Genomic DNA, 25,805 nt, shown 5'->3' with positions numbered 1-25,805 from the left:
AGTCACTGTGGGTTGTTCCACATGCTCAGGGCTCCCTGATTCCAAGGTGAGGGTCATTGCTGTGGGACCCATGCTTACACCAAGGACTGCACAGATCCTTTATGCGGTTCTTGTGGCAGTGCAGGTGAATATGGTACCCACTGGGGCAGGCGCCCAGGCATTAGTCTCCTTGGAGGAGAGGAGGTGAGCATGAGAGTATGCCAACAGAGCAGATTAAATCTCCCTTCTGATAAAAAAAAAAGAGAGAGAGGGAGAGAGATTTACCACACCAATTTGGGAGTGACCTTGGACACTCCCCTCACCCTGAAGCACTGAACAGAGCTCCCTGGCCACACCCAGCACATGCCTCAGGGTACTCACTGAAAGAGCAGACACTCCACTACTCCACAGAGGCATAGTCCAAAGGTAAAAGACATCACAGGGAAAAAAATAAACCAATAAATACCTCCACAAATGCCTAAAAATAAATACAGCAATTGAAGAAACAAGAATAAGGAAGAAAATATGATGCCCCCAAAGGAACACGATAACACTTCAATACTAGAATGTGAAAGTGAAGAGACTGAAGAAATACCAGAAACAGAATTCAAAAAATTAATCATCTGGGGGCGGGGGAGAGAAAGAATCTTCTATCTGCAAGTACATTCCCAAAACGGTTGAAACAGCCCAGGTTGTGCCAGGCCAAAGCCAGGGGCCAGGAACTCCATCCTGGTCTCCCACATGGGTGGCGGTGAGGTCATCATCTGCTGCCTTCTCAGACATAGCAGCATGAAGCTGGGTCATAAGCGGAACAAATGGGACTTGAATTGGAACTCTGATATGGGATGCCAATGCTGGCTCCTGTCCATCTGAGTTTTGATGAAGATGAATCCAATGTAATGGAGAGGAAGGAGAGTCTTTTCACCAAACGGTGCTAGAACAGTTGGACGTCCATAGAGGGGAAAGGGGCCATGACCTTAAAAGTAAAACACATATCTGTAAAACTTTTGCAAAAACAAGAAAAAAGGGCCGGTGCTGTGGCATAGCTGGTAAAGCAGCCACCTGCAGTGCCGGCATCCCATATAGGTGCAGGTTCAAGTCCCACTTGCTCCACTTCCGATGCAGCTCTCTGCTGTGGCCTTGGAAAGCAGTAGAAGATGGCCCAAGTGCATGAGTCCCTGCAGCCACATAGGAGACCCAAAAGAAGTTCCTGCCTGGCTCCTGCCTTCGGATCAGCCCAGCTTAGGCTGTTGCGGCCATCTGGGGAGTGAACCAGCAGTGACGACCTCTCACTCTCTCTGCTTTTCTGTAATTCTGCCTTTCAAATAAATAAATAAATCTTTCTGAAAATGTTATACAAAAAGAAAAACAAGAAAAAATCTTCAGGATCCAGATGTTTCAGAATCAAAGGGATCACATAAACAAGACTAGTGTCTGCTAATACTAACTGATAGAATAAAAAAGGGAGAGAACGATCCAACATGGGAAGTGGGATACACAGCAGACTCATAGAAGGGCAGATGTCCTATACAGCACTCTGGCCTCAGAATCAGCCCTTTAAGGCATTTGGATCTGGCTGAAGAACCCATGGGAGTATTATAGGCATGGAAAGCCAAGACATTCTTGCAAAAAAAAAAATCTAAATTAAAGATCTCTGTGAGTGAGATCCCAGTGGAAAGAACAGGCCATCAAAGAAGAAGGTACCTTTTTCTGAAGGGAGGAGAGAACTTCCACTTTGACTATGACCTTGTCTAAATGAGAACAGAGTCGGCGAACTCTAAAGGCTTCCATAGCCTTGGCAACTCATGACAAGAGCCTAGGGAGATTACTGACGCCATAAACAGGAGTGTCAATTTGTTAAGTCAAGAACAGGAGTCACTGTGCACTTACTCCTCATGTAGGATCTCTGTCCTTCATGTGTTGTACTATGTGAATCAATGCTATAACTAGTACTCAAACAGTATTTTACACTTTGTGTTTCTGTGTGGGTGCAAACTGTTGAAATCTCTACTTAATATATACTAAATTGATCTCCTGTATATAAAGATAATTGAAAATGAATTTTGATGTGAATGGGATGGGAGAGGGAGCGGGAGATGGGAGGGTTGCGGGTGGGAGGGAAGTTATGGGAGGGGGGAAGCCACTGTAATCCAAAAGCTGTACTTTGGAAATTTATATTTATTAAATAAAAATGAAAAAAACCCATAATGTGACATGTCTTCATACCTCTTAGAATGGCAAAATGTAAAATGACAATAAAATCCAGTATTAAAAACTTTCAATTAAAGTGGAACAATTGGAGCTCTTATACACTACTGATGGGTGGGTACATTTGTATAACCACTTTGGCAGTATCTGCTGAAGCTCTCTCTATATATATTCCTTAGCCCTCAGCAGTTCTGTATACACTTTTTTTTTTTGACAGGCAGAGTGGACAGTGAGAGAGAGAGACAGAGAGAAAGGCCTTCCTTTGCCATTGGTTCACCCTCCAGTGGCCGCCGCTGCCGGCGTGCTGTGGCTGGCGCACCGCCAGGTACTTATCCTGGTCTCCCACGAGGTGCAGGGCCCAAGCACTTGGGCCATCCTCCACTGCACTCCCTGGCCACAGCAGAGAGCTGGCCTGGAAGAGGAGCAACTGGGACAGAATCCGGCACCCCGACCGGGACTAGAACCTGGTGCGCCGGCGCCGCAAGGCAGAGGATTAGCCTACTGAGCCGCAGCGCCGGCCATGTATACACTTAGTAGAAACATATGTGTGTCCATCCAAAGACATGTGTAAGACAATGTTTTAGCAGCATTATTATTTGTAATAGCTTCAAACTGAAAAACAATCCGAACCTTCACCAGCAGTAGAATAAGTGAACTGTAGGGTATTCATGCAATGGAATACTATACTTTGGGCTGGCGTTGTGGTGTGGTAGGCTAAGCCTCTGCTTGCAGTGCTCCCAGCATCCCATATGGGTGCCGGTTCAAGTCCCAGCTGCTCCTCTTCTGATCCAGCTCCCTGCTTATGGCCTGGGAGGGCAGTGAAAGATGGTCCGAGTCCTTGGGCCCCTGCACCTACGTGGGAGACCCAAAAGAAGCTCCTGGCTCATGGTTTTGGATTGGCCCAGCTCTGGCCATTGTAGCCATTTAGGGAGTGAAAGAGCGGGTGGAAGATCTTTGTCTGTCTGTAACTCTGCCTCTCAAATAGATAAATCTTTCTAAAAAAAGAAAAAATTTTTTATTTTTGTTGAGATTTTACTTAAAATTGCTTAATCATGATCAATATCAAGAAGATTTCTGCTTAGGTTATTTTAAAGATTTATTTGTTTATTTGAAAGGCAGAGTTACATAGAAAGAGGAAGAAGCACACAGAGAGAGGTCTTCCATGTGCTGGTTCACTCTCCAAATGGCTGCAATGGCCGGGGCTGGGCCAGGCTGAAGCCAAGAGCCAGGAGCTTCTTCTGGGTCTCCCACATGGGTGCAGGGGCCCAAGGACTTGGGCCATCTTCCACTGCTTTCCCAGGCACATTAGCAGGGCACTCATCAGGGATGCTGGCATTGCTGGCGGTGGCTTAACCCTCTGTGCCACAACTCTGGCCCCTTCTCCTGGATTTTCTTCTCGGAGTTTTAATTGCATGTCTTATACTTAAGGTTTTTAGTTTGTTCTCTTTTTTACATATTTTGGCGCAAGTGCTTTGATACAATGGATTAAGCTGCTGCTTGGGATGCCTGCATCCCATTTCAGAGGGCCTGGTTTGAGTTCTGGCCACTCCACTTCTGATTCAGCTTTCTACTGATGCGTTCTGGGAAGCATCAAATGATAACCCAAATGCTGGGGCCCTTGCCTCCCACATGGGAGACTCAGGTTGAGTCCCTGGCTCCTAATTTCTGGGTGGCCCTGCCCTGGCTGTTGCAGACATTTGGGGAGTGAACCAGTGAACAGAATATTCTCTCTCTCTCTCTCTCTCTCTCTCTGGATCTTGCTCTCTCTCATACTCTGTCTTCCAAATAAGATGAAAATAAATAAGTATTCTAAGTTTTAAGCTCATTTTGACTTGATTTTTGCATACGGTATAAGATAAAGGTCCAATATCATTCTTTTGCATGTGGCTATCCACCACCATTTATGGAAGAGGCTGTCCTTCTCCTATTGTGTATTATTGGGACCCTTGTTGAAAGTCAGTTAACCATACATGTGTGCACCAAATTCTGGGTTCTTTATTCTGTTCCATTTGTCTGTATGTCTTAATGCCAGTACTGATGAAGGGTTAATATCCAAGATGTATGATGAAGTGCTAAAACTCACTATTGCGCGCGTGTGCGCACACACACACACACACACACAAACTGATTTAAAAAAAGAGCAAATGGGGCTGGCATTGTGATACAGCAGGTTAAGCTACCACCTGCAACACGGGCATCCCATATGAGTGCCCGTTAGAGTCTTGGCTGCTTCACTTCCAATCCAGCTCTCTGCTAATGTACCTGGGAAAGGAGCAGAAGATGACCTGAGCATTTGGGCCCCTGCAACCCATGTGGGAGATCAAGATAGAGTTCCAGGTCCTCTGCTTTGGCTTGGCCCAGCTCCAGTTGTTGCAATCATTTGGAGAGTGTACCAGCAGATGGAAGATCTCTGTGTGTCTCTCCACCACCCTCCCCCCGCCTGTCTCTGTAACTCTGCCTTTCTTACTATTTGTTGGGCTCTTTACTTGGTGTGGGGTTAATCTTATGAGAATAGAGTAAACCAAAAGAGGATTATTGTAAAAAGTGAGAGATGGAATAAGAGGGGAAGGAGGAAGAAGGGTGGGAGCGTGGGTAGGAGGGAGGGTAGGGTGGAAAGTATCATTATGTTCCGAAATCTGTATGAAATACATGAAATTTGTTTACCTTAAATAAAATAAAAATTAAAAAAGAAAGGAAAACTATCTGATTTGATTTCTACAACCATAATTTGATCCATTGAGAATAAATCCTGATGTATTTGAAAAGCCTGCATTTTTCTCAACTTTATTTTGATAAAATTTATGGAACAAAAATCTATCAGTTTTACCATTTTGACTCTTGAAAATTTCACAGAAATTAAATGATTTCTAGGTTAGGAGGGGGCCTTAGTTGTCTCTGTATACTCTTTAGATTTTGAATTTTGTATCTTTTTAATTTCTCAAAATGGAATAAAATGCAATTATTCAATAAAAATAATAAATAATGTAAGGAAGGGAACAAAGGATTTGAACAGATGTTTCTGCAAAGAAGACACACAAATGGCCACTAACTACATAAAAAGATGATGACTATCACTAATCGTGGGAGAGATGCAAAGCAAAACCATAATGAGAGTCAACCTCATACTAGCTAGGATGACTGTCATCAAACACATACTAGCTAGGATGACTGTCATCAAACACAAAAGTGTAACAAGTGTCGGTCAGAATGTGGAGAAATGGCAACCCCTCTGTATGGTTGATGGGAAAATGATGCAACTGCTGTTGAAAGAAAAGTACAGAAGTTTCACAAAAAGTTAAAAACAGAAATACATTGTAATCTAGCCATCCCACTCCTGAGTGTATAGTCAACCAGAATCTCAAAGAGATATGTGCATTCCCATGCTTGCTGTAGCACTATTCGCAATCAACAGATTATGGGGAAAAAATCAAATGTTCATTGATGAATGAGTAAAGAAAGTGTATCATATACACTCAATGTAAAATCACTGAGTCTTTTTTTTTAATCAAAGTCAGAGTGACAGAGAGAGAGGAAGAGACAAAGAGAGAGAGAGATATCTTCTATCTGTTGGTTCACTCCCCAGATTGACGCATTGACTAGGGTTGGGCCAGGCCAAAAGCAGGAGGCAGGAGCTTCTTCCAGGTCTTGCACGTGGGTGCAGGGGTCCAAGCACTTGGGCCATCTTCTGCTTCTTTCTCAAGTGCATTAGCAGGGAGCTGAGTGGGGAAGTGGAGGAGCCAGGACTGGAATCGGCACCCATATGGGATGCCGGCATTACATGTGGCAGTTTCACCCTCTACACCACAACAATAGTAGCTCATTGAGTCTTTAAAAAGGAGATCCTGTTATTTGCAACAATATGGACTAACCAGGAAGACATAATGCTAAGCAAAATAATTCAGTCACAGAAGTACAAATAGAATAGAAGTAGAGAATAGAACTGTAGTTACCAGGGACTGAGGAAAGGGAAAGTGAGGAATTATTATTCAGCGAGTCTAAGGTTCCATCTAGGAAAACTGAATTAGTTCTGGGGATGCACTGTATAGCTTAGTGCCTATAGTCAACAATACCATATTGTACACTCAACAGTTGGTTAAGGGACCAGTGCAGTGGTGTAGTGGGTAGAGCCACTGCCTACAGTGCCAGCATCCCATACGTGTACTGGTTCAAATCCCAGCTGCTCCACTTGTGATCCAGCTCTCTGCTGTGGCCTGGGAAAGCAGTAGAAGATGGCCCAGGTCCTTGGGCCCTGCGCCCACATGGGAGACCCCAAGGAAGCTCTTGACTCCTGGTTTCGGATTGGCCCAGATCCGTCCATTGTGGCCATCTGGGGAATGAACCAGCGGATGGGAGACCTCTCTCTCTTTCTTTGTGCGTGTGTGTGTGTGTGTGTGTGTGTGCCTGTGCCTCTCTGTAACTCTGCCTTTCAAATAAATTTTTTAAAAAGTTGATTAAGAGTGTAGATCTTGTGTTATTACCACAGAAAGGAATGGGGCAGCGGAGGACACAAACTTTTGGAGATGATGGCTATGGGTGATGATTTTGTGTGTGTATGTGTATTTCCAAATGCCTCAAACTCTACCCATTACACATGTGCAGGTATACCTCAACAATGCTGTTAAAAACCAAAAGTGGTTAATTGTGTAATAACAAAACATACATGATATTAAAAGTAAATCCAAAAGACAAAATTGCAGAGCATTTTTTAATAATAAATGTGATGTTTGGTGGTATGGCCGTCCCTGCAAACCAGCAATAAGAAGGTTCAGAATAAACAAACCCAGGCCGGCGCCGCAGCTCACTAGGCTAATCCTCCGCCTTGCGGCACCGGCACCCCGGGTTCTAGTCCCGGTCGGGGCGCCGGATTCTGTCCCAGTTGCTCCTCTTCCAGGCCAGCTCTCTGCTGTGGCCCGGGAGGGCAGTGGAGGATGGCCCAAGTGCTTGGGCCCTGCACCCCATGGGAGACAAGGAGAAGCACCTGGCTCCTGCCATCGGATCAGCGCGGTGCGCCGGCCGCAGCACGCCGGCCGCGGCGGCCATTGGAGGGTGAACCAATGGCAAAGGAAGACCTTTCTCCCTGTATCTCTCTCTCTCACTGTCCACTCTGCCTGTCAAAAAAAAAAAAAAAAAAAAGAGAGAGAGAGAGAGAATAAACAAACCCAAGCCCCTTCCAAGTCCACTTGGTTAGTAATCTGCACTGCCTCCAGGGCACTCATAAAGCAGCATCAGCCTAGGGCTCTGCTTTTAAACTGGGTGCTTTGTTTTGGCCCTGAGGATTTTGCTTGCCTCCTTTTAAGCTCAGCAATGTATTTAAAAGGATATTTGTGATCTTTTTTTAATTCAGTGTTTCTAGGTGTTTTGTAGGAGGAAGTCACCATCTGGATTTCTCACGTACAATATTGCTATAAACATGGAGTCCCATTTCTATATTCTGATAACTCTGGAATTCCTGTCTGTCCTCCTGACCTCGCAGGGAGCTTCTGACTCACATTCAAGGGAAGTCTCATATATCCTGCTTAATATCCCCACTTGGATGTTTAATAGGCATTTCAACATGCCATGTTCAAGACAGAACTCTCCAGGCTGGCGCTGTGGCACAGCAGGTTAACGCCCTGGCCTGAAGCGCTGGCATCCATATGGGCGCTGGTTCAAGACCTGGCTGCTCCACTTCTGATCCAGCTCTCTGCTATGGCCTAACAAAGCAGTAGAAGATGACCCAAGTCCTTGGGCCCCTGCATCTACATGGGAGACCCGGAAGAAGCTCCTGGCTCTTGGCTTCAGATTGGCACTGCTCCAGCCACTGCAGCCAACTAGAGAGTGAACCAGTGGATGGAAGACCTCTCTCTCTCTCTTTCTGCCTCCCCGCTCTCTGTGTAACTCTGACTTTTGAATAAATAAATAAATCTTCTTTTTTAAAAAAAAGCAGAACTCTCGGTTCCCCTCTCAGTCCAGTTCCTTCCCCAGTCTTCCCCATCTCAATGAATTACAGAGCTACCTACCTACTAAAATCAAAAACCCAGCTGTAATCTTAGATGCCTCATTTTCTCTCTCTGTGTCAGTATACCCTGTCACTTCCACTCCAAATTACATACTTAAGTCCTGTATTGGCTTTTCTTCTCCACTGGAACTTATTTCCATAACCCCATTAATCCCCTGCTTGCAACCAGCCCATGTGCTTTGAACAAAACTCTAACTCCTGTTAAAAAGGAAACTAAGACAGGGATGGGTATTCGGCACAGTGGTTAAGACACCGACTATGACAGACATCTGCCTCTCAATTCAATACCCAGCTCTAGCTCTTGACTCCAGCTTCCTGCTAATGCAGATCCTGGGTGGCAGCAGGGATGGCTCGAGTGACTGGGATCCTGCTACCGACGTGGGAGACCTGGATTGAGTTCTGGGTTCCTTCTTGGGTCGATTCTGGTCCTGGCTTTTGTAGGCATTTGGTGAGTGAAGCAGCAAGTCGATTTCTCTCTCTCTCTCCCTCTCTCTCTCTCCCTCCTTCTCTCTCTCTCTGTTTCTCTCTCCTTCTCTTTCTCTAATGAATACATAGTAACTTTAAAAAGTACACTGAGGCCCAATGTGATCTTAGAGAATTTATTTGAACAAACAACAAGTCATAAATTGGGAAACTCCAAACCGGAAATGGTCAGGTACTTCACCAAGGCAACACGGGGGGAGGTTTTCATAGAACAGACGCAGAAGTGAAGAAAATAGTTGTTTACAATTTTACAGTTGTCTTACTTGGTTTATCACAGTGAAAAACCCTTAGTTATATAATTATAAGCTTGTTGACTGCTTCCGAGTGGCTGAGCTTAAGTTCTACTTTCTTTAATAACACAAATCACATTTATAAGTAATAGCTCAAGTTGTCTTTTTAAGATTTATTTTATTTTTTGAGAGGCAGAGTGACTAAGAGAAAGTTACAGACAGAAAGAGATCTTCTATCTGCTGGCTTACTCCCCATATATCTGGAACAGCTGGGTCTGTGTCAGACCAAAGCCAAGAGCCAGGAACTCCCATTGGGTCTCCCATGTGGGTGGCAGGGGCCCAGGTTCCTGGGCCATCTTCTGCTGCCTTTTCAGGTGCTTGAGCAGTGATTTGGATGGAAGCAGAGCAGCAAGGACTCGAACCAGTGCTCTAATATGGAATGCTAGTGTTGCAGGTGGGCGCTTAACCCATTGTGCTACAGCACCAGTTCTTCAAGTTAAGTTTTGCTTGTGTTTGCAAATCAAGAAAGATTTGGGTGACTTGAGGCCTCAACTGACTTTTCCTTCTCAGAGATTCTTCATGTCTGGTCTCCATTTTAATTTACTTTAAGACTTTTAGCATGTACAACACCCTAGACTGTTGATTCAAAACTCAAAGGCCAGTTCTTTGCAGAGTACATAACCCTTTCAAATGGGGCTTAGCTACTCCGTTCCAACAGATTGCCACTTTGCCAAATATGGATCCACTAGTTGTCAGCTCTTTTGATTTTTTTTTTTTTGCAAGAGGGCTAGAAATGTAGGTCAGTATGTGGAATCTTCTGATTTTTAATTATTGGCTATTAAAAACAAAAACAAAACAAGACCAATTGAGGGGCCGGCGCTGTGGCACAGTGGATTAAAGCCCTGGACTGAAGTGCCGGCATCCCATATGGGCATCGGTTCTAGTCCCGGCTGCTCCTCTTCCAATCTAGCTCTCTGCTATGGTCTGGGAAAGCAGTAGAAGATGGTCAAAGTCCTTGGCCCCCTGCACCCGTGTGGGAGACCCAGAAGAAACTCCTGGCTCTTGGCTTCGGATCGCCTCAGCTCCGGCCATTGCAGCCATCTGGGGAGTGAACCAGTAGATGGAAGACCTCTCTCTCTCTCTCTTGCTGCCTCTCTCTATAATTCTGTCTTTCAAATAAATAAAATAAATCTTAAAAAAGAAGACCAGTGGAAAAAAGAGAAAACACTGGCTATTAGACGTCAGCTGATCTTGACTCCTGCTTGACCTCCCCGGCTTACCCTTTCCTACCTCTGGTCCAGGCTACCAGTTTTTTTTAAAAGATTTATTTATTTATTTGAAAGTCAGAGTTACACACAGAGAAAGGAGAGGCAGAGAGACAGAGACAGAGACAGAGGCAGACACACACACACACAGAGAGAGAGAGAGAGAGGTCTTCCATCTGATGGTTCACTCCCCAATTGGCTGCAACAGCCGGAGCTGCACCAGCCTGAAGCCAGGAGCCAGGAGCTTCTTCCAGGTCTCCCACGTGGGTGCAGGGGCCCAAGGACTTGGGCCATCTTCTACTGCTTTCCCAGGCCATAGCAGAGAGCTGGATCGGAAGTGGAGCAGCCAGGACAGGCAACTAGTTTTAACATATACTGTCAACTACTTCTGAGATGCCTCGGATTTGTTACTTCCGGCCACGCTTCTCGTATCTTTTGTACCTGGTTGCATTTTCGGGAAGTTTGGAAGGTTATTCTGCTCATGGCTCAACTAATGACCCGAGGAGGCTGAGGTCATTCTGACACATGTGTTTTGCCCCACTTGCCAGGGTTTCCTCCAGGTATGAAGAGCATCACCCACTGTGTCTCTAGCTCAGTAAGGTACCCTTTTCTGGCTGCCTTCCCTTCCCTTTGCTTTGCCACCACTTTAACCGCCGTTCCCACAGTTGCCAATAAACCATGTGCGTTCACATTTTGGTCTCAGGGGCTGGATCTGGGAGGACTGGACTGAGTTGATGATCCTCTTCCACTTTCTCCACCAGTCTTAACGGTCCTTTGCCTGTGTTGTGCCTTCAGCTTGCCTGCTCTTCCCTGGGATGTTTGAATGGCTGACCTCCTTGCTCTGCTCGTACTCAGCTCAAAAGTCACCTCTGCAGTTCGGCTGTCCAACACTCCCCCATCTTCAAGAGCTGCTCCCTCCCTTTCCTTATCTATCAGTTTTCTCTGTCATTCATCCATAGTTGACACCTGAGTCTTTCCACTATGTGAATGTACCTCTGTTATTTACTTGTTCATGTGTTTATTGTTTATCTACCCTCAATATCAGCTCCATGAGGGCAGGAAGCTTGTCTGATTTCTTCACTGCCCTATCAGCAGCGCAGGGCACTAAATGAAAAGGCAAATGATGACTTTCCCCAGTTCGTGGAGTCCATGTTCATTTCCCCTAATGCTTCCTCCTTGGAGTCTCTGTTCTTAACTTGACATTCAGGATGCCACAAAGTCGGTGCAGGTGGGCAAAGGAACACCTGCCTAGGGCAGGTAACCTAAATCCTCCTATCAGAGGTACATCTTTAGAATGGTCCATGTATATATTTTGATGTGAATCCCTTTCCTTTAAGTCTTAGCGATAGCTTTGATTTTTTCCTTTATTTCTTTGTGTTAAAAAATCTCCATGTGCTTTGTTTTCAGCTCTTACTCTTCACACTGGCATATTGACAGTCGAGGCTGGAAGTGCCATACCCAATTTCCTTCTCAGTCATTTTCTCCTGGAAATCACTGGGTGTCTCTCTCGCTATTATTCTTCCGTAGTTGACATGCTTGCTGCTGTCTATAGTATCTGGCCTTACAGTCTCAAATGAGCATGTTTGGCTGTGGCTCCCCCCGCACCCCCCAGTTAAAGTCATCTTGATCAGATCGGCAAGTCTCCAGGCAACCACATTCTTCCCTAGTGAGATGCACTCGATCCTTAGCCAAAAGCCTATCATTCCAGTATCTTAAGCCATCGTCCAAGAAATAGATCTGTGCAGCTTCAACCCTTCCTTGCATCTCCAGCTGTGCTGGCTGCAGGCACCCCCACACCTAGCCTCAAGGGACCTCTGACCTCCAAGCTCGCCTTGCAGTGACTGAGATGTAGACAAACGCTATTCCCCTTGATTCAAATGAGACAATATTGAAATTTCTCATAAGGAAATTTGCTAGGAAACCGAGCGAAAAACAAACCCAGGGAGAGGGAGGGTGAGGGAGAGAGGATGCAAAAGCTTAAGAAAGGAGACATTACAGAGCCTCCATTGCTTATCCTGAGATAACTACACTCTGGCTGCAGATTGGCTGGGCTGGCACAGCTCACGGGGCGCACAGGATATGAGAATATAATCCTTCAGCCTTTCACAAAGGGGCAATGAGGATGGGGTGGGGGGAGGGTTTACAGAAAGGCAGAAAGTGTCTTTGTATGTCTCAACTGTTTCATTCCATGGAAACAGTACCCGAGGAAGTATGAGGACTCCTCTAACAGCTCTGGGAGAGAAAGGAAATGCTATCCCCTAGCCCTGGAAGCACTCTGTAACTAACTTTGCTGCACTCTCTTATTGGTACTGATAGTTTTTAGTGGATTGTTCAGGATTTTCTATATACACGATCATACCATCTACAAATAGAGATACTTTCTTTCCAATCTGGACATCTCGTGTTCTGTTTTCTTGCCTAATTGCGCTGGTTAGAACTTCCAGTACAACACTGAATAGAATGGGCAAGGATCTTAGTGGGAAGCTTTCAGCCTTTCACCATTAAGTAGCTGTGGCTTTTAGGTAGATGCAGTCTCACTAACTCTTTTAGTGGCCCGAATTTTATTGTAAAGTTCTGCTATGCTTTATTATACTTGCTTTGTTTCATTTTTAGCCTCCATTACTTTTTCTACATTTTCTTTTGAGAAAAACTAGGCTGTCTCTGTAGCACCAGTGGAATCAAAGGAAAAGGCATGATTGCCTTTCATTACTCTGGTCAGGAAGAATTTCTTAAACTTCTACTATGTGCCGGCACTGTCCTAGCTTCTTGGGGACACAGTGTTGGACACAACGAAGTCCCAATCCTCTGGAGCCCCCTTTCGAAGGACAAACTTAGATAATAAGTGAATAGCAAGACGATTACCAAGGAGTGACAACCACTGAGAAGGAAGAAATCTGGATATGGGGCTGGCGCTGTGGTGTAGCGGGTAAAGCCACTGCCTGAAGCGCCAGCATCCCATATGGGGGCTAGTTCGAGACCCGGCTGCTCCACTTCTGATCCAGCTCTCTGCTGTGGACTGGGAAAGCAGTGGAAGATGTCCCAAGTGCTTGGGCCCCTGCACCCTCATGGCAGACCGGGAAGAAGCTCCTGGCTCCTGGCTTCAGATCTGCACAGCTCCGGCCGTTGTGGCCAGTTAGGGAGTGAACCAGTGGATGGAAGACCTCTCTCTCTCTCTCTCTCTCTCTCTCTCTCTGCCTCTTCTTCTCTCTCGGTGTAATTCTGACTTTCAAGTAAAATAAATAAACCTTAAAAAAAAGAAATCTGGGTGTTATGAAAGGGAGGGCTCCAGGGGCTGCGTTATAATGAGTGGACAAAGAAGGGCTCTTTTGGGAGGTGAAATTTTGGCTGGGATCTCAATGATAAAGGAGAAGAGCTTGGAGAAGAGTTTTCAAACAGAAGGAAAGTTCCAGAGACTTGAGTCAGGAATGAGCCTGGTGAGGGAGTAGGGAAGGGTAAGAAGGAAGGCAGTCCAGCATGGATGAAGCTGAGGGAAGGTGGAGGAGAGTATGCAAATAAGGACAAAGCCAGGCACTGAACTTGCAGACAAAGATGTTAGTTTACTGAACATGATGAAAAGTCACTGGAGGGTGTCAAACAGGGGGCATTGTCAACTAATTTATTAGTAAAAAAAAAAAATCCTGGTGCTGGCACTGCGGCGTAGTGGGCTATGCCTTTACCTGCAGTGCTGGCATCCCATATGGACACCGGTTCAAGTCCTGGTTACTCCACTCTGACCCAGCTTTCTGCTATTGCCTGGGAGAGCAGTAGAAGATGGCCCAAGTCCTTGGGCCCCTGCACCCCATGGGAGACCCTGAAGAAGCTCCTGGCTCCTGGCTTCGGATCGGCACAGCTCCGGCCATTGTGGCCATCTGGGGAGTGAACCATTGGATGGAAGACCTCTCTCTCTCTCTCTCTCTCTGTAACTCTGTCTTTCAAATAAATAAATTAAATCTTTTTTAAAAAAGACTTGCCCGTCAATATTTATAACAGTATTATTACCAACAGATAGAAAGTGAAAACACCTCAAATTTCTATTTATAGACAAATGGAAAAACAAAATGTGCTATATCCATACAATGAAATAGCATTCAGCCACAAGAAGAAATGTTGTACTGATACATTCTACAACATGGATGAACCTTGAAAACACACGTTAAGTGAAAGAAACCCAATACAAAAGGCCACATAGTATATGATTCCATTTTTTGAAGTTTCCAAAATAGGCAAATTCACAGTGACAAAATAGCCTTAATTAATGAATGGTAGCCAGGGGCTAGAGGAATGGAAGAATGAGGAGTGATTGCTTAATGGATGTGGGGTTTCTTTTGGAAGTGTTGACCATGTTCTACAATTGGTTGTGATGACAATTGCACAAGTTCTGAATATATTAAAAACCGCTTAGTCATATACTTCATAGGGTGCATTTTATGTTGTATGTTTCATATGTGAGTAAAGTGATTATTCAAAAATAAGAAATGTATAAAGACTGGAAATGAAATCACTGAGTATCCTCTTGGCTCAAGGGAACTCCTGTTCCAATTTTGGTATAATTTGTATCTCCTTATATATTGGTAAATAGATGTAGATATAGATATATAATTCCCAAATGGTGAACTACCATATATACCATTTTGCATCCTTTACACTTGTTACATTGTGAACAGTTTACAGACTATTGAGTATTTTCAAAAAATAAGATCATGATGATTGCCTGTTTCTCAAATATCAAAGTTCTTTCCTCAAGGGTCATATCCTCTTGTGTATTTGGGGAGGGGACAGGCAAGGTTTCTCTCCTCTACCACTGAGCTGTGCACTGAGCACTGCTCTGCTGTTCCGCATGTGTATCCCTGCTACCATCTCTCTTGGCTTCACTGTTACCACGAATAGTCCTGAACTTGATTTGTCCCCTTGATTTGCTGTTGCTACTTCTGCTCAGAACTCAAAGAGATAGGACATATTCCCTTTGGAAGCCCTTGCCCTTTATTCAACACAATTCACCACAGTAGTCTGATTGGGGATAAGACTTTGCTTACAATTTGGAGTGATGTAGGGAAGTTATATTTTCGCCAAAAGTCAATTGACACAGGCCATGGCATAACTGTTTATCTTGTGTTTGGAGGCCTGGCCATCCCTGTGACCTTTTTAAAGGGTACTTCAGGACGTGATCCGGGAAATGTGTGGCTTTTCCCCAAGAGCATTGCCCTCATGGAGCTGCTCAAATTCTCCACAGATAAATGAGCCCTAGAATTCATCAAGAAATTGATAGGGACGCACCTCTATACCAAGAGGAAGCAGGAGGGACAAGGCAATGTCCTGGCTGTCATAAGAAAAAGTAGCTATCAGTGAGGACTGAGCTCTGTCTCCCATCGGTACAAAAATCCTTTACAAAAAAAATGTTTATGGAAAAATAGATTTAAAAGATAAGTGGTTTTTTTTGGTGGAAAAATGTTTTAAAATCCATATGTAGTTTTTTTTTTCCCCATAGAATGTATTGTCCATGGAGTTTTTGAAGATTCTGCCCATGCATGGATTTCAAAATATTTCACAACAGAATCTATCAATTTTCTTTTCCATGAACTTTGTGAAATCCCCTCGTACATACACATTTTATCTTCAGTGAACTTTTTGGAGAGCCCAGGATGCTCAGACTACCACCTTTGGGCTTTCAACTCCAGGTTTTTGTTTGTGTTGCTGTAGACTTTCGTGGAAATTCTAGGCTAGTGGCATTTCTCACGGATCTCCTGACCTGGGTGGGGTCATAGAGATATAGTTTATTCCTTACATATAGTCTGGTACACCCCTCAGGAAAGATTTCATGAGCTTTCAAGCAGTATTTTATCCATATCCTGATAGAAAAGACCAACCATCATCCTTTTGGTCTCAGTTATGGGTAAAGGCCAATAAACTATCATCGCCGTATAGTTCACTGATCCATCTCCACTGAGGAACTATCTTGCTATGAGCTCACATTTTCAAGAGGAAGTCTCATCTGAGAAAAAGTAGCCTGGACTATTGAACCAGCCAAAATTCTAGATACCCTAGACTCACGAACCAAGCTGGTCATGTGGCTTTACCTCCTGGCCACACCTATATAAGGGCCACTGTAAATCACATGTTGGGCAGATAAAGAGAAGCTAGTGCATGAGGATATGGGTTGGAGAGAGAGAGAGAGAGAGAGAGAGAGAGAAAGAGAGAGAGAAGGAGAGATTTTCCTAGTTATGATTGTTTAGCACCAGGGAATAAGCAAAGGCGAGTGCTCATGCGCAGAGGTGACTGTTCCAGGCTCTGGCCCAGGTCTAAGGCTGAGGAAATTACTGTCATTGTAGCAGGACACTGGTATCAGAGCTCTACTTTATTGAAGGGTTTTTGCTTCCAATGGCACCTTGGGACACAGAGCTAGGCGATTTAAACCCCCACTCCCTACTTGACCTTATATATGGCTATCTTGTGAGCTAGAAACTTATCATCTCCTGGAGCAACCAAGACCCTGAACTTTACCTGTGATGATTGCTGCCAACATTAACTTTGGGTCTGACTTGTGGTCCATCAAATTATTTACTTTGTCAAATAAACTCTCATTGAATGTGCTTTCAGAACAGGAGATGTTAAGTTTAAGCTTGCATCAGGTCTTCAACTGATTCTTGGATTTATAGTTAGGATGTCTGCATCAGTTAGCTTTTCAGCACTGTAACAAAACCCTAGAAGAAGTTATTTGCGGGGCCGGCACTGTGGTGTAGTAAGCTAAGCCTCCTCCTGAAGCTCCAGCATCCCATGTAGGTGCCAGTTCATGTTCTGGCTGCTCCACTTCCTATCCAGCTCTCTGCTGTGGACTGGGAAAGCAGTAGAAGATGGCCCAAGTGCTTGGGCCCCTGCACCCTCATGGCAGACCAGGAAGAAGCTCCTGGCTCCTGGCTTTGGATCAGCTCAGCTCTGGCCATTGTGGCCAGTTGGGGAGTGAACCAGAGGATGGAAGACCTCTCTCTCTCTCTCTGCCTCTACCTCTCTCTGTAACTCTTTCAAATAAATAAAATAAATCTTTAAAAAAAAAGAAAGAGTGGAACATGGCATTTCAGATCCACTCGGGGTAACATCAAATAATTCTTTGCAGGTATGAATTAACTTCTATTTTTCTGTCACCTACAGAATGACATCATTTATTCTCGTTGGATCTAAGGCTCTGAATTCATCTTCATTTCCTCCCTAACCCTGGTCTTTCTTTAGCTTTGTGTTCTGATTAAATTGGAATACTACAGCAGCACCACCTACAGGTCATATCAAAGAAATGCACATTGACTATTTGGAATTTAAATCTTGGAATTCTGACCTAGAGAGACCTAGACTAGTAGTTTCTAAACCTCTCTGGGCAGCAGGTGGCTGAGAATAAAAATTTAAATGAGAAGCCAAATCAAGGACAAACCAATCAACCATTCCTCAGGCCTCACTGAGACCTCCTGATTCAGAAATTTTGGTGATGGGGGTCGGATTTATTTTTTGTAAATCTAACTTTTGATGCCCCTGACTTTAGGCTAGCATGTAAGAAGCTTAGAAATCACTCTACCATAACAATGAGTAAAAATCAGAGCAAAAGGAAAAATTGGCAACTCTTTAGATCCATTAGAGAAGTAAGGTCACAGGGCAAATGACTGCCTCAAAAATTGGAGGGACAGATGGGCAGATCCAGATAGTCACAATGTATCAGAAATGAAACCCATGAGCGAACATCTGTGCAGAAATTAGTGCCGGGGTGGGAAATCCTGAACTGTAATTGACGAATTGCTAGACCCTGAGACAGGACAGTAGGAGAATTTAAAGACTCCAGAGGGACCTGGGGTTTGCTGAATTTTAGCTCCAGGAGCTCTGCCAGATTCTCACAGAGAATATCAAAGAAAAATCACTGCATACTTCCAGCAAAGGGAGGGGAAGGGAGTAACCTTTTTTTTTTTTTTAAATATACCAGGGTGGTCTGTTTTTCTTAAGAGGCCCGAACTCAGGAGAAAGTATTTTACCAAATTCTAACCTGAACGGGCTTTATCAGAGTTGAATTTACCTGTGAGAAGAAAAATACCCAACTCCAGCTGGCTCTATCCCTCACCTGGAGAAAAGGAAATACCCAACTCAGGCCCCACTGGCTAGCTGAACCCACTTAAGGGGAAACAGACTACAAAGCACACAGGATGGTCACAGTTCAGGTGCACAGGCTCACCAGAAGCCTGGGACCTAACACAGGACTATAGAATGCTCTTTCCTGCCCTATACCTGACCACTGCATTATTAAACGTGTATTTACCGCTGCTCCTTGTATCTGGGACTTCAGATTCATTTTCCAATACAAAAACTGTAAGGTACATTGAAAGACAAAAGGAACAGTTAGAAGATACTTAACAAGCATTAACACTAGAATCAGATATGGCAGGAATTCTGGACTTCTCACTTTTCAGATTAGGAATTTTAAAAATCTATGATTAGGGGCTGGCGCTGTGGCATAGTGGGTAAAGCCACCACCTGCAGTGCTGGCATCCCATATGGGTGCCGGTTCGAGTCCTGGCTGTTTCACTTCTTATCCAGCTCTCTGTTATGGCCTGGGAAAGTCGTAGAAGATGGCCCAAGTGCTTGGGCCCCTGCACCCACACGGGAGACCCAGAAGAAGCTCCTGGCTCATGGCTTTGGATTGGCGCAGCTCCAGCTGTTGCGGCCATCTGGGGAGTGAACCAATGGATGGAACTCCTCTCTCTCTCTCTCTCTCTTGCTCTCTCTCTGCCTCTGCCTTTCAGATAAATAAATAAATCTTTTTTTAAAAAAAAATCTATGATTACTATGCTAAAGGCTCCAACGGAAAAAGCAGACAACATATAAGAATAGATGGATACTATAGGCAGAAAGATGGAAATTTGAAGAGAAAATAAAAAAGAAATGCTAGTGATAACACTGTAACAAAAATGAAAAATCCCTTTGATGGACCTATTAATGGACAGGACACACTGAGAAAAAAATCTCTAAATCTGAGGGCGTGACAATAGATACTTACAAAACTGAAGAACAAAGACAAAATAGACTGAAAAAGACATAACAGAATATTCAAAAACTATGGGACAACTACAAAACGGGTAACATACATTTAATGGGAATACCAAGAAGAGAAAAAAAAAAAAGGAATAGAAACAAAGTATAAAGCAACAATGACTGAGATTTTCTCCAAATTAATGTCAGCCACTAAACCACATATCCAGGTATCTCAGAGAAGTGGGATAAATGTGCCCGAAATTACACTTAGGCATATCATATTCAAACTTCAGAAAATTAAAGATGAAATCTAGAAAGAAGTTACAGGGATAGAAAAAAAAACGGCTTACCCATAGAGAAGCAAAGAATTTTATCTGACTTCTCAGAAATCATGCAAACCAGAAGAACATGGCATGAAGTATTTAATGTGTTAAGAGGAAAAATTTACTAACCTGCAGTTCTGTACCTTGTGAAATTATATTTCAAAAATGAGAGAGAAATAAAGACAATCTCAGGCAAACAAAAACTAAGGAACAGTGGCATCAGCAAGATGGCAGAATAGAACTTTCCAGCACTTGAACTCTTGCGTTAACATCCATTTGAAAAATTACTTAAGGGGTCTTCAAATAGTTCATGGAAAATGCATATGATGAAAGACTATGCATGAATTTAAAAACTTTTTTTGCACCGCCAGAATAAATATAGCTTTTAATTCCATCTTTCCACAAACTTTGTGAAGGGCCTGTGTACATGCATCAAAGTACCATCACAAGAGGTAAGAAAACCAGGTGAGAGATCCCAGTACTGGGTATAATACGGAAATGAGGAAAGATAAACTGAAATGAGTAGGAAGGACAGGTTCACGTTACCATCTCCTAACCTCAGGTACCATAGTACACAGAGTGATACCCTCTGTGAGAGGAGAGGAAAGTAAGCCCAGGACTTTGCCTTTGACCCCAATACACCAGGCATGCTCTCATGGCCCCAAACTCCAGCCAGCCCTTGATGCCCAGGCTCCAGACTGCCTCCAACTCCAGGCCATCCCCAAGGACCCAGTCTTCAGGTTGATCTCCAGATCCAGGCAAGCTCCCATAGCCCTAGGCAGCAGGATGGCACCCACAGCCCCAGGATCCATGCCTAGTCTTGCAGATCCAGTCTCCAGGCCCACCCTAGAGCTGGCTTCCATATTCTCTGGATTCAGGCCCACCCCTAGCACCAGGTTGGCACCTCCAAATGCCAACTTTGTATTGGTCCTCATAGCCTTGGGCACTAGGCTGGGACTCACGGGTCGTGGACACAGACTCCAGACTGGTCTTTGCACACCCACACTTCAGCAGATACAGAGTCCATGCCTATTACACTAGGTCCTAGGTTTTAGATCTGCCCCAGCACCAGGTCAGCCTCAAACTCCAGGAGAACTAAGATTCAAGCAATAGCTCCAAAAATACTTAGGAATAAATTTAACCAAGGAGGTGAAATATTTGTACACTGGAAACTATATAGCATTAATGAAAGAACTCAAAGAATATGCAAATAAATGTAAAAGATATCCCATGTTCAAAGATTAGAAGAACTGATATTACTAAAATGTTCATATTCCCCAGAGTGATTTACAGATTCAATGCAACTCCTGCGAAAATTCCAATGATACTTTTCACACAATAGGGAAAAAAAGCCAACCCAAGATTCATATGGAAACACAACAGATCCCAACCAGCCAAAGCGATCTGGAGAAAAATTTAAAAAGCTATAGGCATCACACTACCTCTTTGCAAATATATTACAAAGCTATAATCCTTAAAGCAGCATGGTACTAGAATAAAAACAGATGCCTGGACCAATAGAACAGAATAAAGAGCTCAGAAATAAATCCACACTATTACAGTGAATTGATTTAAAATTAAACAAGAGAACAGACACCTCACTGAAAAAGATATGTAGGTGGCAAATAAGCATATGAAAAAATGGTTAACATCATATGTCATTCGGGAATTGCAAATGAAGACAACAGATATCACTACATACCTACTACAATGGCCCAAATCCCAAACACTGACAACACCAATAGCTGGTGAGGATGTGGAGCAACAGGAACTCCCATGCGTTGCTAGTAGGCATGCCAGCTGATACAACCACTTTGGAAGGCACTTAGACATTTTTGTACAAAACTAAACATACTCTTATTGTACAATCCAGCAGCTGTGCTCCTTGGTATTTACACAATTGAATTGAAAACTTATATTTACACAAAAAAAGCCCCACACATAGATGTTTACATCTACTTTATTCATAACGTCCAAAACCTAGACACAGTCATGATATTCTTCAGTAGGTGAATGGATAAACAAACTGTGGTACAATTAGACAAGGAGATACTATTCAATACTTAAAAGAAATGAGCTATCAAGAAGAAACATAATTGTATATTAGTAAATGAAGCATGCATATCTGAAAAAGCTATGGTATCACATATGATTCTAACAATATGACATTCTCAAAGAGGCAAAACTATGGAGATAGTGATTGCCAGGGATTGTGGGAGAGAGAAGAGTCAATAGGCAGAGTATAGAGAATTCTTAGGGAATTGATTCTCTCTCTCTCTCTCTCTCTTTTTTTTTTTTTTTTGACAGGCAGAGTTAGACAGTGAGAGAGACAGAGCAAGGTCTTCCTTTTCCTTTGGTTCACTCCCCTAATGGCCACTACGGCTGGCGCGCTGTGTCGATTCAAAGCCAGGACCCAGGTGCTTCCACCTGGTCTTCCATGCGGGTGCAGGGCCCAAGCACTTGGGCCATCCTCCACTGCCCTCCCGGGCCACAGCAGAGAGCTGGACTGGAAGAGGAGCAACCGGGACTAGAACCCGGCGCCCCAACCGGGACTAGAACCCGGGGTGCCGGTGCCGCAGGCGGAGGATTAGCCAAGTGAGCCGCAGCACCAGCCAGGAAAGTGATTCTTTAGGATACTATAATGTTGAGTACATGTCAATACAAATGTGTCAAAATCCATAGAATGTACAATACCAAGAATGAGGGGCCGGTGCTGTGGCATAGTAAGTCAAGCCTCCACCTGCTGCGCTGGCATCCCATAATGGAACCAGTTTGTGGTCCAACTGCTCCTCTTCTGATCTAGCTCTCTGCTATGGTCTGGGAAAGCAGCGGAAGATGGCCCAAGTGCTTGGGCCCCTGCACCCATGTGGGAAACCCGGAAGAAGCTCCTGTTTCCTGGCTTCAGATCAGCGCAGCTCCAGTCATTGTAGCCATTTAAGGAGTGAACCAGCGGATGGAAGACCTCTCTCTCTCTCTCTCCCACTCTCTCTCTCTCTCTCTGTAACTCTGCCTCTCAAATACATAAGTAAATCTTTTAAAAAAAATACAAGAGTGAACCCTCATGTAAACTATAGACTTTGATAATGATGGATCAGGGTGGGTTCATCAATAGTAGCACACGTGCCACTCTGGAACAAGATATCAGTGCTGGAGAAGGCTTGCATTGTAGACAGGAAATATGTGGGAATTCTATACTTACCACTCAATTGTTCTGTGAACCTAAAAGTGCCAGGAAAAAGCAAATTTAGTAATTAAAAAACTAGCACACAGTAAAATTTACTTCTTTGGTGTATAGTCACTCACATGAGAGGATACTTCCAAAAGTTCATGGAAAACAGAGAGAGAAATTTGGGGCCAGCATTATGGTGCATCAGGCTAAGCCACTACTTGGGAAGCAGGCATCCCATATTGGAGCACTGGTTTGGTTCTCTGCTGCTCTACTGCCAATCCAGCTCCTTGCTGATGTGCCTGGGAAAACAGTGGAAGATGGCCCAAGTGCTTGTGCCCTGCCACCCACACGGGAGACCCACATGGAGTTCTGGGCTCTTGGCTTCAGCTTGGCTCAGCCCTGGCTGTTGTAGCCATTTGTGGAATGAATCGACAGGTAGAAGTTAGATATCTTTCTCTCTCTCTGCCTTTCAAATAAATAAATAAATCTTATTTTTCAAAGATTTATTTTATTTATTTGAAAGACAGAGTTACAGAGAGGAAGAGATAGAGAGATCTTCCATCCGCTGGTTCACTTCCCAAATGACTGCAATGATTGGGACTGGGGCAGGCTGAAACCAGGACCAGGAACTTCTTCCAGGTCTCCCACGAGGGTACAGGGGCCCAAGGACCTGGACCATCTCTCACTGCTTTCCCAGGTGCAGTAGAAGGGAGCCGGATTGGAAATGGAGCAGCTGGGACTTGAACCGGCACTCATATGGAATGTCAGCATTGCAGGCAGCAGCTTTACCCACTATATACCCTTATATATAGATCTGTATAACCATTACCTCAATCAGGAATCAGGTCAATTCCATATCTCTAAGCAATTCCCCCATCCTGTCTCTTTGTGCTAATCATGGGCGATCTCCATATTTTTTATCTTCTCAAGGATATCACATAAATGGATCATACTATATGGAATCTTTTGAGACTTATTTCTTTCACTCAGCAGCACAATCATATGTAACTGAATCAATAATGTACCTACAGTTTTCCCCCTTCACATCGCTGAGAAACATTCCCTGGTAGAGGTGTAGAACGATTTGTTTAACCATTCGCCATTGAACGGCATTTAGATTAGTTTTATATTTTGACTATAAAGACCAATACTATTATGCATATTCTTGCTTTTGTGTGGATGTTTGTTTTCAGTTCTCTAAGGAAAATATTCAGAAGTGAAATTGTTGGATTATAGAGTAAGAGTATATTTCATTTTCTAAAATACTGCCATGGTGTTTTTCAGAATGGTGGTACCATTTTGCATTCTCACTAGCAATGTAGCCCTGTATTCCAGTTTCTGTACAGCCTTGATGATAAAGCACTTGGTATCATCAGTATATGATTTAAAATTTTTGCCGGGGGCAGCATTGTGGCATAACAGGTTAAGCTGGTGCCTGTGGCACCAGCATCCCATATAGGCACTGGTTGGAGTCTTGGATTGCTTCACTGCTAATGTGCCTGGGAAAGCAGCAGAAGATGGTCCAAGTTTTTGGGCCCCTGCACCCTCGTGGGAGACCCAAAAGAAGCTCCTGGTTCCTGGCTTTAGATTGGTGCAGCCCCGGCCATTGTGGCCATTTGGGGAGTGAACCAGTGGATGGAAAACCTCTCTCTCTATCTCTCCCTCTTGCTCTCTCTGTAACTCTACCTTTAAAATAAACAAAAATAATTTTAAAAAAAAGAAAATCTTTTGCTATTCTAACAGATGTGTCATGGTAGCTCATTGTTATTTTAATTTGCATTTCTCTGAAGATATTGAACAACTTCTTGCGTGCTTGTCTTTTGTATGTCCTTTTGAAGTTTTTTAAACATTTGTGATTATTTTATTTATTCCTTCTCAAATTTTGAGGATTTAAATTTGTTAGCTATGTAGTTAGAAAAAATGTTAGCTTGCAGCTTGTCTTTCCATTATTTTAACAGGATCTTTTGCAGAATAAAATTTTGTTTTTTAGTTTAACCTATCAATTTTCTCCTTTATAGGTCATCATTTGATGCCATGACTAAAAAGTCTTTACCTGAGCCGAGATTATGAATATTTTCTTCTGTATTTCTTCTAAGTTTTTAAAAAAGATTTTATTTATTTATACAAGAGATAGAATTACAGACAGAGAGAGGGAGAGAGAGATAGAGAGAAATCTTCCATCTTCTGGTTCACTCCCCAAATGGCTGCAACGGCCGAAGCTGCGCCAATCTGAAGCCAGGAGCCAGGAGCTTCTTCCAGGTCTCACACGCGGGTGCAGGGGCCCAGGGACTTGGGCCATCTTCTACTGCTTTCCCAGGCCATAGCAGAGAGCTGGATCAGAAGTAGAGCAGCCAGGACTTGAACCAGAACTCATATGGAATGCCGGGGCTTCAGGCAGAAGCTTAGCTTACTACACCACAGCATCGGCCCCTTCTAAGTTTTAAAGTTTAAAAATGTACATTTAGATCTAAGATCGATTTTTAATCAACTTTTTTTTTTGACAGGCAGAGTGGACAGTGAGAGAGAGAGAGACAGAGAGAAAGGTCTTCCTTTTGCCGTTGGTTCACCCTCCAATGGCAGCCGCGGCCGGCGCACCGCACTGATCCGATGGCAGGAGCCAGGTACTTATCCTGGTCTCCCATGGGGTGCAGGGCCCAAGTACTTGGGCCATCCTCCACTGCACTCCCTGGCCACAGCAGAGAGCTGGACTGGAAGAGGGGCAACCGGGACAGAATCCGGCGCCCCGACCGGGACTAGAACCGGATGTGCCGGCGCCACAAGGTGGAAGATTAGCCTAGTGAGCCGTGGCGCCGGCCTCAACTTTTCTTAAGATTTACTTTATGTATTTGCAAGACAGAGTGAGAGAGAGAGAGAGAGAGAGAGAGAGAGAGAGAGAGTGAGTGAGCTCTTTCATCTTCTGGCTCATTTCTCCAAATTGCCACAATGGCTAGGGCTTGGGCAAGTTGAAGTTAAGAGCCTGAACTCCCTCTGGTCCTCCCACATGGGTGCAAGGGCCCAAGCACTTGGGCCATCTTCTACTGATTTCCAGGGATACTGGCAGGGAGCTGGATCAGAAGTGGAACAGCTGGGACTGCAATTGCTACTCATATGGGATACCAGCATTACGGGCGGTGACTTAACCCACTGCAC

Source organism: Oryctolagus cuniculus, chromosome X, assembly GCF_051225735.1.
Source record: "Oryctolagus cuniculus isolate XC-2025 breed Fujian yellow rabbit chromosome X, ASM5122573v1, whole genome shotgun sequence".
Lineage (NCBI taxonomy): Eukaryota > Metazoa > Chordata > Mammalia > Lagomorpha > Leporidae > Oryctolagus > Oryctolagus cuniculus.
This window is presented reverse-complemented; position numbering follows the sequence as displayed.